This window comes from Pleurodeles waltl, chromosome 10 (genome assembly GCF_031143425.1).
Source record: "Pleurodeles waltl isolate 20211129_DDA chromosome 10, aPleWal1.hap1.20221129, whole genome shotgun sequence".
Taxonomy (NCBI): Eukaryota; Metazoa; Chordata; class Amphibia; order Caudata; family Salamandridae; genus Pleurodeles; species Pleurodeles waltl.
The window spans coordinates 598,775,943-598,793,595 of NC_090449.1; the positions used below are offsets into that span (position 1 = coordinate 598,775,943).

Consider the following 17,653-nt stretch of genomic DNA (forward strand, 5'->3'; position numbering starts at 1 on the left):
CATGCACCATTAAAAAAATCCTTACCCTCCCTTCCTTGGGAACAAGTTCCTTGGGATCTAGCGGACCTTGGGAATCACAATTCTGAATCAAAAGATGAGAAAGCATATGCAAAAAAAGGTCATCATCAAAACCTGGAACTAAACTCGTATAGAACCATTATTTAAAAGAGATTTGACACGTGTGCATTGGGCAAATAATAGATTACAGTGAACAACAGAGACAAATAGACGTCAGCTGTCAAATTAGTTACAGGAGTCCAGCTAAGAGGAACAAAAAATTAATGAACAAGAAATATATATGCAGAGGTGCTGGTGAATAGAAAAATATACATATCAACTGAGAAAATATCTGGTAACTCCTGGCTCTCCAGATTATGGTGTCTGAAAACAATCAAAAGTCGATGTAAAAATTATAATCATTTCTCCTCCACCAAAGTGGCAGAGCCCTATCTTACTTTGAGGTTTCATATATGTGGCTACTGACTTTTGCAAGGAGGTAGTGTGCCAAGCATTAAACAAAAAAGCGAAAACAACCAAAATTAATCAAACTATAAGCTACTTCAAACCTATTTGCCGGTTAGCTACCTGGCCGACGTTATCCTAACAGGGGAAAAGTCGGAAAAAAACCACTTGTAACACTAAAAGGTTCCCAGGAGTACGTGGACTGGTTAAATGGGGGAAAAAAACTTTCAAAAACATCGAACGGCGTAAGTAATACTCAGAAAGTGGACCGGCGGGAGCAGTGATCAAAGGATCTCAAGTGCCGGGTATAAACCTGCATTACGGAGAAAAAAAAATTAAAAAGTAAAAAGGTGATATTGCCACTTAAACGAAGAGTTCCCGATGCTGGAGACCTACTCTGTGTGTGCTGTCCCGGAAGTTGGGAAGGGGAAGGTTGCGCATCAGTTAAGGCGTCTCAGGTCATACACAGACCAATGAAAAGACAGAAAACCCACTGGGGCAGGAGCAGGGAAGGTCGAACAAGCGAGTGGAGGACGGACTGCAATTTGCATGTCCGTGCTTAGTTTCAGTTAATCGTGCCATTCTTCAAAGGAGGGCACATATCGGGAATCAAGGAGAGCACATGTAGGAAATATAATCACCAGCTAATGTAAATAGATAACAAAAGAGGCAACCGGGCATTTATAAGACAAGAAAGTGATAGAAAAGCAGACATAATAATCATTTGGGAGATGTCAAGTAACTGCAAAGCTTGCTAGGGTACAATGCTTGTAATCACAAGAAATGTAATTTGTGCCTAGCTGGAAAAGATATTGTCAATTATAAAAATAAGGCCTAGAGAAGCCAAGATGTCAAGAATTGTTTTTACAAATTTTTATCAAGGACTAAAAATTTATTTTTTAAAGGCAAAAGTGAGGTAAAATGGTTGTTTATCAGTCAAGTTGTTTATCTTCGATGAAGGAGATATCCCAAACACTAGTTTCAAAAGAACGAGGTCCGTGGGATATCATAATTTAACCAGTCTCTAGTCTGAATACCCAACGTTGCTCTTTCTCAAAAAGTCTGAGAGGGTTACTGATATTGCTGAGAGATTCCAGTACTACCCACCATAATTCATCTGGTGTGTGTTTGCACTCATGAAAGTGGGTACTTAATTTGGTAATGAAGCGTCTACATCTGATATTACTTCAATGTTCGTTTATCTTAACTTTGACTTGGCGTGTAGTCATCCCAACATAACGTAACTGGCATGGGCACTAAATCATATAGATACAATTGCGAGTGTTACAGTTGGTATGTTTCTTGAGGTACTACTGTCCAAATGGTTGTAGGTCTAAGACCTCTGTGCCTGTAGTTAGAGTGCATACATTGTAATTACCACAGGGATGGTGTCCCTTCACTGGTAGTAGGTGCCATAAAGTAGTTTGTCTCCTTTCCTGAGTCTCTACTCGGGGGTGGGTATGCACCACCGTATCTTTGATGTTATTAGTGCATTTGAATGCAAACAAAGGTTTGAGGGCCTGCTCTTTCTAGCATTGAAACTGTCGGTGCTGAACCTGTGTCTGCACATTTAATATGTATGAACAGTGATTTCTAAGGGTATTCAGGGTTTGTGGATTCTTCTGGAGTGGATCGAGAAAATAGACAAAGTATTGCAAACTTTTGAGTTTTTTGAGAAAAATAGGAAAAAAGTGCTCTAGATATGTGTCTGTTTTTTTCCTAAAAAAGGCAACAATGAACGGTTTGCCCTACTAAATTCATAATTTTTCCAGCTTTTGGGAACATGCAGAGCTTTATAAAAAAAACTTTTTTTTTACCACCGTTTTGGCATCTTTCAAAGAGGTAGCCTATTTTTCCTATTTTTTGTGCTCTCAACCTACTTCCAGTTTGTGGTCAAACCAGTGTAAAACCCCTGGGTGATCTAGGAAAGCTATACATTTCTGAAAGTTAGACAAAATTCTAAATTCAGCAAAGGGTCTCATTTGACCCTCAAGGTCTTCTCACAGAAAATAAATATTGAAATAAAAAAATGTTGAAAATGAGTAGAAAAAAATGGCCATTTCTGACAACATTTTCACCTGTAGTTTTTTGTTTGTCGCAATGGCTGATTTACAAAAGCAATATACCATTACGTTTGCTAGAACTTTCTGGTTGTGGGGATATATACGGTTTGTAGGCTCTCCATGACTGCAAGGTAGCCTTAGCTAAATACTGGGCTGCACCACGCATTGTTTTTTCATTGAGTGCTGAGTATAGACCAATTAATATGATGAAATATGTAGAGTAAAAATGGGTATCAAGATAAACCATGTCTTTCTGAAATGTGTACAAATTATGGAGTTTAGCAGCAGTTTTTATTTGTACATCACTAAACTTGTGGGTGCCTGAAGTAGTGTATGATTTGGAGGGTGTCGTTTAAAATATCTTCTTTCTTATACACTGGCTTACATTTTAAAGGCACAAATGCAGCAAAATCCAGTTGGTAATCATAAATATCCTAATATCCTGTGCTCCCATAAGTCTTCCAATAAAAATGGCACCTCCGTTGTGTGGTTAGGCCTAGTGCCCACAACAGGAAATGGCCCACAACACGACATGGACGCATCACATCTTTCCACTCAAAACTGACCATTTTTCTGTAAAGTGGGTAGCTGTGGATTTTGGACCCTAGCTCAGCCGGCACCTAGGGAAACCTAGCAAACCTGCACATTTTTTAAAACTCGACTTCTAGGGGTTTCTAGGATGGGGTGACTTGTATGACTCTCAGAAGGTTTTTGTATTCAGAATTCCTTGCAAACCTCAAGCGTTGACTAAAAGAACACATTTTCCTCACATTTCTGTGTGGGAAAGTTCTGGAATATTCAGGGAGCCACAAAGTTTCCACACATCTCCCAATAAGAATGGTACCCCACTTGTGTGGGTGGGCCAGGAGGACACAACACAAAAGGCCCTAAAGTTCTACATTAAGAGATAAGAAACAGAGGTAACTGCTGTATTTGGGGCCATGCTGGGGTGCTACTCATGGAAACCCACGAACCACAGACATTTTTGAAAACTAGACAACAAGGGAAGTCTAGGGTGGTGTGCCTTGCATTGATCCCACAAGGTTTTCTTATCCATAATGCTCTGCAAACCTCAAACTTTGCCTGAAACAATACTTTTTTCTTACATTTCTGTGATAGAAGCTTCCGAAATCTGCAGGAATCTACAAAAGTTCTACCACCAAGAATTATCCTACTTGTGCCAAAAAACACTGCACCACTTGTGTGGCTAGGCCTTGTGACCACAACATAAATGGATCAAACCGAAGTCAATGGGAGTCTCCTAGCGAGGGCAGTCATTTACCTTGGTTAAAGGCTTTCCTGTAGAGAGATCATGGAGACCACCATCTGCCACAGGCACAAGGGCTCCGACAGCCCACATGAGCTTACATTGAGGTGCGCACCAAGCTGTGCACTGAGCCCACTGATCTGCACTGACCCAGCGGTTGCCAAATTGTTGCCCTACCCTCGCTCAATAGCTACAGGCCTGCCGGGTTGAGCAGCGAGTCGGAAAGTTGCGGAGTGGACGAATCACCCTCACTCGGCCCCGGAAGACCCAAATCCACTTTTAGGCACAGCCACCCTACAGAACGCCCGGGAGGCTCGGTAAGAGCAGGGAGTGGAGGAGACTCTAGCGAGGTGGTAATGGGTTATGCCCTGCTGTATGCAGATTGAGCCCTGGCTCGCAAAAGTGGCCTGACCAGGCTTGGGTGCAGGTTGTGTACTGGGTGAGCTCCTGTACCTTACCCAGCAGCTAGAAGAGCTCCAGCCCCTTCAGCGCCTCGCCCATCATGCATGAGGAACCCAACCTGAGGTTCTTGTGACACAGTCACTGGATTTCGGCCATTCCAGGCCAGTCATCTTTTACAACTCTCTAATCTCCCAGTCTCAGAACACCTAAGCCCCAGGCCCTAGCCCACCTCACACCCAGAAGCCACAAACCCTTGGATTAGTTTGGCAGAAATGTAGTGTGTGCCCACAACTTGAACACAGGAGCCATTACTGCTAACACTTCCATATGCTCCTATCAGCCAGAAATATACACTAATTTTAGTTTTTTGAAGGATGCAGGATCTGCCCTGTTCTCCAGCAATGGAAGTCTCACTAGTACTGGAGAAGGCAGCTAATCACAGCTGAGGAGCTCTCGACCAACCACTATGCTGAAGCCCTAGCACAACCCCTGGGTTCAGGGCTACCTCCTGAGGCATCTGTGGAGGAAGGGGTTTCTGTCTGCAAGCCGGATCCTTCGGAGACCATGCAGGGGGGTGGACTGACTGCTGAAGAGGCAGTTCCCACCTGCGCACTTGAGCATTCTGAGAACGGGCAGGCTGGCTCCAGCAGATTCTGTACTGGAGACACCATCAACCAAGACTAGGGGCAGGCTTCTGGTTCAATCTGCATAGGCCATTACTCTCCTCCCCCCAGCAGCAGCAGGAAACAAGGCCCCTGGCACTCCTGACTCATGCAGAAACTTTGTAAGGCGCAGCCTGTTGGATCACTGGATCTCTGAGGGCTGTAAATCCTTATCAAGCTACTCTCTAACATCAACCCAGGAGACTGCAAAATCAGACCATTTTACCAGTAAGCGGGCCATTTCACCTCTCACTAGCAACAGAAGAAAGCATGCAAACCTGCAGGATCAGGAATGAGTCCAAGGGGGCAAGCAAAAACCTCTTGTATCCAGGAACCCAGGAATGTGAGGAGATGGTTGCATTGTATGCGCAAGGCCCCACCCAAGGACCCTCTGTGGCAGCCAGGCCGCAAGGTTCTGAGGCTGAACCGGGCCAAGGGAAAGCACTGCACATGCACAGTGCCTGGGTGTCTCTTCTAAACATGGTGCAGCTGTCAGTCGAAATACTGCAAATATCAATCAAACAAAATGGGCATCCAGCTGTCCCTGCTCAATACTCAGGCTGTTTTCGACGCTGGCATTGACAAAAAGCTAGGGAACTTAAACTCACTAATTAAGCAGGCTAAGTCTGATATGTTGCTGGAGGAAGCAAGTTGCACTTGCTCTGTGTTAGTAAATAAGCTATCTTCACTTCTAACTATGCATAATGACCTAATGACAGACTTCAAAGAATCTTACAAACCTTCACTGGGAGTGGTATTACGGACCACATCCACAAACTCTGAGGCACAAAACCCACTTCAACCCAATCTGTCATCATCTCCTTCTGACGGCAGCCTAACCCACCACCCAGTAGTCCACCGGGAAAAGCACCACTACTTCCCTCGAAGGAGCAAGCAGCAGCCACAGTGAACTCATCCCTCAAACTGAAGACTGACTCTGAACTCAACAATAACACTCATGGAAGCAAGGGAAGAAATATTGGAACAAAAAAAATACTGTAACAAAACAAACTAAAGTTTATCTCCTATTCAGACAGTCGGCGATGGAACACTGGGCCCTCATTCACAAGATACACCAGTAGCAGACAACCATGCCTTCAGTGGTGATGGTGAAGGGCATTCTACTCACTACATCCAGATGGGGTATCAGGCCCACACTTCGCGGAACCAGGCATAACTGAAAGTAGGCGGGCGTGAGATTGAAGTTGGAAGAGGCAAACATTTGTTCTTCAGGGTCTGCACTGCAACACTGCAGAACTGACCACAACCTTGAAGCTGGAACAACAACCCAGCTTAGGGCTCCTTAGAGCAATGTGCAGCAAGGCACTGTAGATGGCAACTCTGTTACGGTGAAAAGGTCTATTATGCAGGAAGGGGGGGCAGGCTCTGATAGGAGAACACTAGGACAGTGTCAACTTGACCCATTGCCTCAACAGTTTGCTCTACTGACTTACGAGTTAATTTTCAAATCTGGCCAGAGTTTCAAACTTCACCCACTCAGTATCCCAGTAGTATCAAACATGCTTCATGGGCATTGCAAGTTGCGCCAGGAGGCACTAAAACAAGAATCCTCATGACAGAGTATAAATCCAAAGGCAATTGGAGTGTCCTAAATAGGGGCCACATCTCCAGCTACTATCATCCATTCCTTTACTAGCTGACCTAAGGTCAACGGATCTCAGTTCAATAGAATGTGTTTAAACAGAAAACGTCTCAGACAGCGAAGACACCAAGACCACCTCGAGCACAGCTGCAACTGCCCAGAAAGTGCTGACTGAATGGCAGACTTTAAAGAAATGGAGAATACAGCTCACTCCTTACTATGAACCAGGCTACCCACTACCCCTACCCCTACTCCACCCTAGCAGAACAGAATTGGCATACAAACCTATTTGCTCTGTGCTACATAGGGCTCCTGAGAACTCACATTCAGTCAGCAGTATCATATGATCCAAAAGGGTGGAATCCAAATAGGCTTGGAGCACTAGATTCCAATTTGAGAGGGATGCCTAGAACATTAAATTGTCCATTTCAAAATCCATGACAAAACCCAGACAATGGCGCACCCTCCAAGGACAGTCAAAGCCTTCTACGCCTCTGCTCCTGGAATGTCAATGGCCTTGCTAGCAAATCACTAGACCCGAAATCCTGTCAGTACATGCAAACCTTTGACATCATCCTATTTCAGGAGACATGGCTTGCTGAACAATTCCACTTTGAGGGATTAATTAACTTTTTACTCCAGCCGGCAAGGGGCAAAGCATAGGCACCTTCTCGGCAGCCTAGCAACCTATGTCCCAATAACAAGAGTAGCATCAACAAGGGCACTGCATTCCAATTTACCAGCAATCAAGATCTCAATTCAGGATCATGATGATGTAACTGAGGTTGTAATTATAAACGGCTACATACACTCCAAGGGCAATCCAAAGGCTCCAAGATTACTGGTGGTGGAGGGGCTGAGGTATTTGGAGGAGAAGGAAACCTCAAATGTTGTGCTTTCAGGTGACTTTATCTCTGGGACTGGCTTCCCCAGGACAGAAATGGCCTTGCAAATTAAACAAAAGTAGCAGGCAACTAGTGGATGACTTAGAACACTTAAGTCCCAGAGCCCTCAACAGCAGATTCATTGGGGATAATCCGCCTGCAGCCTCATATCACTCCACTATAAACAGCTTGATGTTAGACTACACTTTTGTCACTCTCTCACTGCTTCATCGGGTCCATTTGTATCACTAAGGGGACTAGACGGATCCTGCAAGAGGTCACATTTTATATACGTCCGCCTGCATTTGGTCGCACATCAGAAGCATCTGGATTTGTGTTCACTAACAATTACAAGAGAATTAAGTATTCACAATCCACCATGGATGGCCTGTCAGCAACAGTGATGGGATTGCTACAACAAACAAAGGCAACATCTGATAGTGCTCTAAAAGTGTGAGAGTGCTTCACTAAAGGGCTGGGAGCCACACTTGCCATCACAATCAAGACTAGGCCCCAATACAAGCGCAGTGGGCAAAAGGGCAGCAAATCTCAGGGCCAGTTAACGCAGGGTGCCAGGCTACAACTTGCGCTGGGACAACAAAAAACCTCGCTCAGGAAGTTGAAGTGGGCTATTAAAAAAGTCCCAGAATGACCTACACTGGGTCAAACTGCAATAGATATAAAGCATAACAACAGTGCACAATTTTGGGCAACAGCCAGCAAGTTATTGCGTCCAGCATATGGAGGAGTCAGCTCTTATATTTCAGAGGAAACCTGGGTGATTTGTCTTGACAACCACTTCAACCAGCAATCGGCCAGAAGAGCTACAAGTCAGGCAACAGTAGCACATCCATCAGCAACTTCCAACAATATCAATATGATGGCATTGGGCCCAGCAGCAGCTCTGCTTCAACCTACAGCAGGCCAATCATTTGCTTTTGAATCAACGCATGTCAAATTAATCAGATGACAAATAGCAAAGGGCAGAAGAGAAGGGGTCCCCTGTCCAACGGCACTACCCCCTGCTCTCTTCAAGCATGAAGCAGATTATTGGGTGGGGGTACTGGACTTCGTCTTTGCTCAAGTCAGGCTCGAGAACATACAATCAGCCTCCTGTAGAGGCTCTATACTCTCGCCCACCTATAAATGTGATGACAAATCCCTGGCAAGAAACTACCACTTAGTGGCACTCATTGATAATGAGGCCAAGTACTTTGCCAGGACACTGCTTGATGAATTAACAACCTGGTCCGCCCACAAAGCCATAATCCCATTCAATCAGAGTGTGTTTTCTAAGCTGTTGGGCACCAAAACCCACAACCTCACCCTAAATCTCCTGATTGGTACAGCAAAAGATTCTTGGATGCCTCTGAACCTCTGCTTTATCGATTATAAGGCCGCCTTCAACCATGTTGACCTTAACAAACTTTGGTGGAAGCTGGCTAACTGGAACATCCCTGAGGCTTTATTGAATGTGTACGTTTTTGCTTCATACTGACACGAGGGGACAGGTCAAGCTGGGCAGCGAAACGCACCCCTCTAGACAAATCAATATTAACTAAGGGGCTGAAGCAGGGGTGCACTCTAGCACCTACACTGGTCAACCTCTTTCTCACTGACCGGACCTAAAAGCTAAATGCTTGTAACGCTTATGCCCCAGAAGTTGGTGGCAAGACACTCCCCAGCCTCTTATATGCTGATGATGTTGCCCTGTTCAGTCATACCCAGGTGGGGTATGCTCAATGCAACACATGATTACTCAATTGAAAACGGCCTCAACATCAATTTAGGAAAAACTAAAACTATGGCGATCAGCAGCAACAAGGAAAGGATATTATTCTGGTGCTGGGCCAAACCACAGATTGATGCAGCAGATGAATATAAATACTTGGGGGTGCTCAGTGACAAAAATGGCTCATTTGTCCCACTGAAAGAGGCCATAAAACGAAAGGCCCTGGCACTGGCTGTTATGCTAAAAAATCTCAAAAGGATACTGGCTGGACCAATATTGACTCCCTCCTTCGACTAATACAAGCTAACCTGCAACCAATCATAACGTATGGTAGTAAACCACTGAGGAGAGATTCCTAAATTCTGGACAGCACAATGACGAGAGCATTCAAAATCATCTTCAATCTCATGAATTACACCTCACTGGCTCAAATCTGGCTGGAGTTCGGCCTCCAAAGGCAGACCTTGGCCAGACAGAGTGACTATAGAAACTGTTCGAATAAAAATAGGAAGGTAGATACCAATACTATGAACTTCTATCTCGGACAGGAGCTGCAGAGCAAGGAACACTTCAGCTGCTAGAGACTATCTTCAGGAATCTCTACTAGTCACCGAGCTAACCCAACTCTAGGATACTCCCATCAGCCATTTGGACTTGAAACACCTGGCCAGGTGAATGCTACCTTAGCGTGTAGAGCCCACGCCTGGCTGACTCTAACTAACTATAGGTCTGTGGTACCTCAGCAATATTTTTCCACAGGGTACACAAGAACAGTTAGGGAGAGGCTCCTGAAGTACCGCTTAGGCTAACTCTCTTACCTTTTGCATCTCGTTCCCTGGCAGTGTAAGAGTACACTGAATGTTTGCAGTTTGTGCAGGAACAGCTTAGAAGACATCCCACTTCTAATATGCTCTTGCAACGAGCTGCTGGGCTAACAGAGGCAGATGCTAAGAGTTCCCATCAATTAAAGATAAATAAAGTCACAGATGCAGGCCGTGCTGGCCTGCTTCACTCTAGGGACCAGCAGCTGAACTGCCAGCTGGTAAAAGTTCTCAAGATGGTAGAAGAGAAAATAGCAACTCTTGACAGTTTGGTGCCTATCACCTTGATCACCATCAGTTCTCAGGGCAGGCCGCAGGTGGGTCTGCAATTACCATCAGACAGACCCAGAATGTGCATGTGGCTCAGGAGAGGTACATACTGTAAGCCGCACAGCCGGACCGCAGCCCCTTTGGGCTGTGACCTACTTACTAACTACAAAGGGAAGACAAATCAATCTATCGGGACTAATCAGTGGTTAAGGGCCCGACAGCCCAACCAATTTACACAGCATGCCTCTTTTGGCACATTTGAACTTACCCTATCTGCACTTTTCTGATCTGCTGCTCTTTGGCTGCTTACTTTCCAACTCCTTCTCACTGTGTGTGAGGTGGAAGTGCACTGTCATTCTCGGGCCCCGCCAGCATGTACTGCACTTTACTGATCTCTTTGCACATCGGCTGCTTGCCAAGCCCCCTTTATCTTTCTACTGAAGGAAAGGGAGCCCAAAAAGGTGTGAATCTGTCGCCAGGTCTGCAATGTACTCTTCTGTTCACACACTGGCATCTTTTCCATTTTCACTGCGAGAAAGAGTGGTCAAAAGTGTCCCATTCTGCCTGGGTTGCACATAATTCCACTGCTTGCACTTATTCATCGACATCAGTTTTATCAGAACTGTTTCAACACGTAACAGTTTTTCAACTATAAATTGCCTGCTATTAGCTGACAACTGGGGTTTTATATTGTTTTTAAACTCGTTAGAGCTGCTATAATAATTTGTTGTAAAAACCCACTCCCCTCAAACCCATGTGCGTCCTAGTTCTTCCCAGTGCTTAATTTGTAAATAAAAAGGTGCCAGTGCCCAAACCCCTCCTCTTAAACACGCGGCTGCTGCAATTAAATGTGCGAACACGGAATACTGAGGCAGCCTAAACCCGAAGCCATCTCGGACCTCTTCAGTCCATTTAAAAGCCACTCCCTCCCCCTTCAGCTCACACCTGCAGCTTTCTGCTTTCTCTCATTGTGACGCTTTTTCGTTTTTTCCCTTCCTCCGTCTTTCCCAAACGTGTCTTTTGCTCGCAGCAAATGCTTGAGGCAGGAGACTAAGCACCGGCCGTGAAAAATAGGTGCCGGTGCTCAGCACCGGAAACAACAAGCACAAATTAAGCACTGGTTCTTCCCCCTCAGTGAGAGTTATAATTTACAATGCTCCTCATGGTTTTATTGTGGTTAAGGGTGTGTGATAGAGAGCAAGGATCTGCCCGGGGATATTTCTCAGCATGCCAGCGCAGAGGTCAAACCTCTACGTCGTGCCGGTGCTAGGGAGAAAAAGGTGGTGCTACTACAAACAAAAAAACGCATGGAAGACGCGGACAACGAAGAAGACGCGGACAACGAGGAAGACGCGGACAACGAAGGAGATGGCAACGCGGAAGCAGAAGAGGAGTTCTTAGAACCGAACGAGCAGAAGGAAGGTGATAACGCGTCCAGCCCTTATAAATTACCTGTACCTGGACACGTTGGAGGTCGGTGAATCTTTTAACCGAGTCAGGCTCTCCTCATCCTAAAATAGTCGAGTCACTCAGATCAATAATTAATAACTATTATAATCGGTAATCAATACTCAATTAATAGATCAATATAGCACATCAGAAATCAATAACAGTTGGTATTTCGGCGCACCATGACCTTTCAGTCATGAATAACCACACCAGTTTATTAAAAGTTAGTGAATTTATTTCCCTATATTAACAAAGCTAACACGATGTATATAAGTCTCAAAACCAAATGATATATGTATATGAACATTACTGGCTGTCTATAACGGCGGAAGAAACGCAATCTACGCAAAATCTGGATGATGATACACTCAGTTATCGCAATGCAAATCACTAATATGACTAACTGTATTTGACTAATTTCATACATTGGTCAGCATAACAAGATTTCAATTTAGCATGATACATTGAATGAATACCTCGACTAACCTCTAATTAGCATTGGCATGTGGGGCTTCATGCAAAACGAATTTAGTCAACACAAATTTGGAAAACTTCTAACTAGGACCCTATCAAAATAGCAGTTGGTACCTAAAAGGAAAAACACAATGCATAATACATTTATCCTTTCATATTTACCAAATACAATCAGCATTCAAGAAAAGTCTTCGTCCTTCAGGTACCGGTTGATCAGCATGGGGCAAATTTCAAAGGGGCAAAGTTAAGGGCAAGCTTCCTTGCAGCGGCAAGGAGAATGGGTGAGAATTCTTAAAGTCTCTTTCTCTCAGATAGAGAAAAGGGCATCAGGGTGTCGTCCAAAATGGAGTCTGGCATCTGGCTTCAAACTGGCATCGAGGAAAATGGCTGACTTCTCTTTGTCCAGTGGGTTTAAGTAAGAAACATTCCAAATTCTGCAGGGTCTTCCATTGGAGGGTTCATAGGTTGGCTTCAAATTGTCCAATGAAAATTGTCTTTTACTAGCGCTCATTTATGCATACACTGTCCTTGGAGCCTTGGAACACAAGTTGTAACATGGGTTGCCAATTGTTTTACTATCTGTACCTTCATTGTCCGCAGCTGCAGACTGACCTTGTATCAAAGGGGATGAAACCGGCCTAGTACGAAACCTTGGAGATAAGTGTATCAGTCAGCTCTACTGGAAAAATACAACTTCAAGCAAGAATATATGTTTTATTAGTTCAAGGAAAAACCACGCAGTTCGAATTTGAAACCAGGCAACTAGGCCAAAGCCTGTACTAAATTTAAGCTAAGCAAAACAGTTTTCAAACAAGAAATCATGGCATACATTTGCAATTATGACGGATTACTACATTTTCAATACTTCATGATTAATAAAGCTCGTTTACAATGATGGCGAACTACCCCGAGGGCACAATTTCCCTCGTACATTATTTTCTTTACTAAAATCACACTTCATTATATGTTTTGATTACACAATATGTATGAATATATGTCGGACCTTCTTTTTCTGCGTCATCAATACCTCCTCTGATGACTAATTATGTCATCACATCAAATCTACCCACAAATTTTATTCCATTAAAATTCTGTATAGTAATTTGGCACTTCAGTCAATTCCCTTTTTCTTTTAGTCCCTTTTGATTTTTCTCTATATATTTCCACCATTTTGTTCTCTATTTTCTCTTCTCTTTTTCTTTTGTTCCTTGCTTTTAAAATTTTGAAAGCTTTCCATGTTCCCCAAGAACCTAATAGACAAATTAATATTATTAATATTCCCTTTACTATTTTTAGTAACAATCCGTTCCAAACGTTGCTGAGCCAATTTCCCACAGAAGCAAATCCTTTTCCAACTTTCTCCCAAACTCCTGGTTCTTTCGATTCCTTTAAATCGACACTTTCTTTAGTTAAATTTGTAAGCATCGTTCTAATTTTTCCACTGCTGTCTGGTATATATGTACAACAGTGACGTGTACCAAGCATTTTGCAAACGCCGCCATCCTTTGCTAAAAGAATGTCTAAGGCAAGCCGATTTTGAAGAGTCATAGCTCTTTCTGCAGCAAGTTCAGAATCCATCAGGATTATAGCTCCTGAAAACTTTGTCAGCATGTTATCCACAATAGTAGACAACTTTCGTATTTTGATTGAATTCAATATGACTCCTACTGAAGGAATCAATGCTCCAAATATATCTCCTACCACACCAGAAGCTGTCTCCCTTTTCTGAACATGATGTGATTCAGACAGCCTTGGAAATTTCTTTAAGTCGTCTAGTTGGTAAATCTTTGGGAACACTATACCCAAATAACACCTCCCATACCATCCTTTAGGAAGACGATAATAGGCGTTGAGTCCACAAATATAATATATTCCAGGAATAACTGGGTCTTGTCCATTCAGCATGAACGTCCACTTAGGTTTAAATGCATACGTATGTTTACATTCACTCGTTCCCACAAAAACTGTGTCATAATATGATTCAGCTCTATATATACAAAATTTCCCTACGTGCAATGTATCTAAAGCTATTTTTCCTTGTGTCTTTATTGCGGCAAAAGCATAGTTATCTACAGATGTTCTTTTGTGTAATTCCCTTTCTAATTCCTCCTTCATTTCTTTCCTCCTATCATCAGTGCGGTCTAAGAAATTTATTTCTACTGGTGAAAGCAAGCATGTAAGGTTCTCTATATGTGCGTGAGCTGTGTGAAAAGGTGACATTGGTTCGAAGAATTCCCTCATTAATTTGGCATAATAATCTCTAGCTATTTTACTTAGGTGCCCTATTATGGGGACATATGCAAAAGTAACATCATAATTAGTGTAAAAATAATGAATGTACGTTTGACCATAAAATCTGGAAGCTATTATACTACATGTAATTCCACACGTAAGAGGCATGCTGTGATACGTTACCCCTTCCACTACTGAGGTAGGTATTTGTGTACACACATAACAATCTTTCGCATCCATGGTCTCAACATACTCACTCAGTAAGCGATAGAAAATGTTAGATGAAAGTTCCTTCTTATCATGCAAGTGTCTCTCGTCTTGCTCAAGTCTCTTCAGAGCTGTTAGTTCAGTAACGATAATAGGTTTAGAAGTAGAAGCATCATTCGTCTCACTCTCATTTTTACCATGCATTCCAAGAACTATTGCTACAATGATTAGTACGCATGCGGTTATTAAACCTATACACATGTATTTACAACACTTCATTTTACGCCCCTGTGTAGTGAAGCTAGTCATGATCTGTATAGAATCAGAAAGTTGAAGACACTTTTTATCAAAGCGTATTTGCAGGTATTTACAAAGCTGAACGAGTTCAATGTTCACACAGTTTTCTTTAGCAGCTTAGTCTCTTATCGGTTAGCAGCGTTGTCTCAAAATCGTTTTCAAAGTCAATCAAGTTAGCAATGTCTTAGCCGGTTGAAAAGTCAATCAGGTGATCAATGTCTTCAATCGACAGAGTCCATAAAGTTTTTATTTCCAAAATGAAGTTCTGCCTCTTCGTTCTCAAGACTGAGGGATACGAATTCGTCTGACCAATCGTTATTGGCTATGTATGCCCACTCCGGACCGGAATACCTCCTGCTCGGTATCCTTTTTCTTTTCAATTTTGCATCTCTCTTTGATTCTTTCTCACTGGTACTTTCCTCTTTGGCCAAGTCCTTTTCTTCACTTGGTGTTGGTACTACGACAGACACTTCCTTTCGTTTCTCTTTCACTCTTGGCCCTTCACTGTCGTTCAACGTTTCTCTAGTTCTTAATTTTACTGGCGATATGCTTGGTCTTCTTTTTGCACTGTGTCCACTTGATGGACCTGCAATCTCTTCTGAAGGAGTTTGAGCAGTTTCGTTCTGTTCTGCCTTGTCCCCTCCTTCTGGGGAGTCAATCGGGTTTTCCTTTTCTTTTTCTGTATCGTCTGCTTCTGGGAAAGCCCTCCTCTGATCAGGCTCTCCTGCTTCTTCACCTGTTTCGAGCCCTTTGTCACCGTTACTTTCTTCAGGCTCTTTGTCACTTTCAGCTGCTTCAGGCTCTTTGTTACCTTCAGCTGCTTCGTCGCTTTCTGAGGCTCCTCCTTGGTCTTCCCCAAGTGAATCAGTTGCTTCGTCCTCAGAGAATATTTCTCCCTCCTCTATTTCTGCCTGTTCGCTTCTAGTTCTTTTTCGCTCTGTCTCAGCGCTTGGCACTTTGTTATCAGGTACTGGCAACTTCAGCGCTTCAACTTCCTCGTCTGTGGGACACAATACCCTCTTTGTGTGACTGGCGTGAATCCAGTTGGGAACTCCCGCACACTTCACAGTGGTGGTAGTTGTCAAAATCACTTGAAAAGGTCCTTTCCAACGGGGTTCCAAACACGACTTCCTCACGTGCTTCTTTATCACGACCCAGTCACCTGCTTTCAGGGCGTGTCCTGGACCTTGGATCAGTGGCAAGGTGGTTGCCTCCACCTGGTGAGAGAAAGAGCGAACCACATCAGCTAGACCTTTGCAGTAGTCTAACACCATATCATCTGTAATATTCAAAAGTGCATTTGCAGGAACTGCTGGAAGTCTCATAGCTCTGCCCATGAGAATCTCGTGTGGGGACAGCCCAGTCTTTCTGTCAGGGGTGTTTCTCATTGACATTAGTACCAAAGGCAATGCATCAGGCCATTTCAAGTTTGTTGATGCGCATATTTTCGCCATTCTTGATTTCAATGTGCCATTTATTTGCTCCACTAGACCTGATGCTTCAGGGGGGTAGCTACAATGCAGCTTTTGTTCAATGTTCAGTGCTGCACAAAGCAATTTTATTACTTCGTTATTGAAGTGACTTCCCCTATCTGATTCTAAAGAGATCGGGAATCCAAAACGTGGTATTAGCTCTCTCAAGAGTAGTTTTGCAACTGTGAGACTGTCATTCCTGCGTGTAGGGTATGCTTCGATCCAGTGACAAAAAATGCACACAACCACCAACACATACTTCAAGCCTCCATGCACAGGCATCTCGATGAAGTCCATTTGCATCCTGCTGAATGGACCCCCTGCTCTTCCTATGTGGCTTAAATTTACTACGGTTCCCTTCCCTGCGTTCATCTGTTGGCAAATGACGCAACGGTGGCAAACTGCTTCAGCAACTTCACGGAATTTGGGGTTAAACCAATCAGTTTTAAACAATCTAATCATGGCATCCCTCCCAAGATGAGCTTGTCCATGGTAAAATCTGGCTATCTGTGTCAAAAGGCTGTTTGGAAGAACGAATTTCCCTTCACTTGAAACCCATAATTCATCTAGTCTCTTTACACACTGTGATTTGGTCCACGAGAGTTTCTCATCCTCACTGACATCATACTGTAAGGATTTCAATTCGTCCATCGTATCTACCACCTTTAGAGCAAAGATTTCGCTTGGTTCGAGTTCTGGTTCACTTATCAAATTCCATTCATCCCTAAGCAATATACAGTTCAATACGCAAAACCTTGCGACTTTATCCGCATATCCATTTCCCAGAGAAACATAGTCTTGTCCCTTCGAGTGTGCACTGCATTTTACCACTGCTACTTCTCCTGGTAGTTGGATGGCATGTAACAATTCTCTTATTCTTTCGCCATTTTTCACTGGTGATCCTGAAGAGGTCATGAAGCTTCTCTGTGACCACAATTGTCCAAAATCATGCACTATTCCAAACCCGTACTGGCTGTCAGTGTAAATGGTAACTTTCATTAATGCAGAGAGTTGGCAAGCTCTAGTAAGGGCTACCAATTCTGCTACCTGTGCAGAGTAAACTCCTTGAAGCCAAGATGCTTCCAAAACAGCTGTTACCGTACATACAGCGTACCCTGCTTTCAATATACCCAGTGCATCTCTTAAACATGAACCATCAACAAAAATAATTTGATCATTTTCTTCCAATCGGGTATCTTTGATATCAGGTCTTGGTTTGGTGCAAAATTCAGTCACCTGAAGACAGTCGTGCTCGATGTCTTCAGCGTTCTCAATTTCGGCATTTTCACTGGGAAACAAGGTTGCTGGATTCAACGTAGTGCACCGTTTCAGCTGCACGTTAGGTGATCCCAGAAT

General features: G+C 43.5%; 1 long non-coding RNA gene across 1 annotated transcript in view; it reads right to left on the reverse strand.

Annotated features, from left to right (window-relative positions):
• The window catches only part of LOC138261737 (uncharacterized), a 62,455-nt gene extending 61,572 nt beyond the window's left edge, over positions 1-883 (reverse strand). Inside the window, exons 1-2 of the long non-coding RNA XR_011199143.1 lie at positions 859-883; positions 26-82 (exon numbers count right to left, since the gene is read on the reverse strand). This is a non-coding gene — a long non-coding RNA (uncharacterized lncRNA). The remainder of the gene's footprint in view (positions 1-25; positions 83-858) is intronic.
• Positions 884-17,653: the final 16,770 nt, after the last annotated feature.